Consider the following 2,083-nt stretch of genomic DNA (forward strand, 5'->3'; position numbering starts at 1 on the left):
ATTATTATTATTATTATTATTATTATTATTATTATTATTATTATTATTATTATTATTATTATTATTATTATTATTATTATATATTATTATTATTATTATATATTATTATTATTATTATTATTATTATTATTATTATTATTATTATTATTATTATTATTATTATTATTATTATTATTATTATTATTATTATTATTATTATTATTATTATTCTTATTATTCCAATTACTATTATTATTATTATTATTATTATTATTATCTATTACTTATTATTATCATTGTTATTATTGTTATTAATATTAGTTAAATTGATCATATATTTGGAAAATTTGTGTGATAAACATTGTTTATTTAAATTTATTAAATTCATCAATCAAATTTTTAGTGCTGCTATAAACGAAATTTTTTTTTTTGAAAATTCGAAAAACTGCATAAAATCATCAGAAAAAAAATTATTTCTTGAAAAAATAAAAATTGATTTTTGCTAAAACACCGGTCGAAATGAGCAGGAGTTGATCAAAATTATGATAATTATTTAAATTTAATATGTTTCAGTTGTTTGTAAAATATCATTTTTAGCAAAGAGAAGTGAATTTATGTCGATTAAAATGATGATAATTATGATAATAATCAAACAATAAGATATTTATTTAGTAATTTAAGATGCTAAGATTTTTTATAAAGAAAAAACATTCATTTAATTATTAAGCATTTAAAAATAATTAATTACTTTTTTTCAAAGATTATTTTGACAAAAATATATTGTATGTTTATTTTTGAATATTCGTTTTCCTTATGAATATGTGAAATGCGCTTTTTTTGGTACTTTAAATATGTATTTATTTATTTGTTTGTTTGTTTCTGATATAATATGTTGATACAAATAATGATACAATCTCATTCCAATTCAATTTTAAAATTTAAAATTTAAAAGGAAAATTTTCTTTTCCTTGTTAATAGTTTTTATGATTACAGCTGGATGCTATTTGGAATAATAAAGTAAAATAAAAATTTTTTTCAAAAAAAAAAGAAGAATAATTGGATAAATTTAGCAATATTTTTTTCCAAATAGAGTATCAAGAATTGAATTGAATTCATTTTAAATTTGTGTTTTGAATCCTTAAAAATTCAATTCAATTCATCCAAAATATATGAATGCTTTGATTAATAATTAGGTAAAAGTTTACTCCAAAATAAATAAAAATTTGTTGGCAGCAAAAAATAAATAATGAAAAAAAAAAGCGAAAAAAAAAAGATAAGAAATTGAATTAAAAATTTGAAAACGAACAAGATCTGTTAAAGAACAGAAACAGAAAGGAGTAAATAACTTTATTTAGAAAGAATTCATCTTCTTCACTGCAATTGTTTGGTGATAATTTGAAATTTATCACATCACTTTCATATATCTCCAATTTATGGTCGGAAAACGTAAAAAAAAACGCGGAAAAACGTGAAATAAGTGGATCAAACGTGATGTAAAATCAAAATGAGTGCAAGGATAAACTCAAATATCAATATTTATTCATTATTTACATCAAATTTTTGCAATGAAATAACTAGAAAAATGGGAAAAACTGGAAAAAGAAGAATGAAATAATTGTTGTAAATGAAAATATTATTTGTTGAAATAATTTTGGAATATTTCTTTTCCACTTTAAAGAAAATTAGTATTAATAGATATTATCAAAGTTTGCCCAATAATAAAATAAGGCATTTCAGGTTTTGAAAATTAGATAAAAAGGGGAGGGATAATAGGTGAGAATGATAATAATTGCAAGATAATAATTTGAAATTTCATATAAAGACGAAATAGGAGGAAGAAAAAGAAAGGGAGAGAGAAAGAGAGAGAGGGAGAGAGAGGGAAAGAGAGAGATCCATGACCAGTTTTTATATATTAGCTCGAATTCATTTTAAAATGATTATGACAAATCAAATGTTTTAATGACATTCTAAAAATTTGGGTAAAAAGATGAGAATGCTTAATGGTAGCTATTTGCAATAACTTTAATTAATTAATTATTAATTATTGTAATTATTGTAGTGTAATAAGTAGTGTAGAAATGAAATATATATATATATATATATA

Source organism: Loa loa (assembly GCF_000183805.2).
Source record: "Loa loa unplaced genomic scaffold supercont3.323, whole genome shotgun sequence".
Lineage (NCBI taxonomy): Eukaryota > Metazoa > Nematoda > Chromadorea > Rhabditida > Onchocercidae > Loa > Loa loa.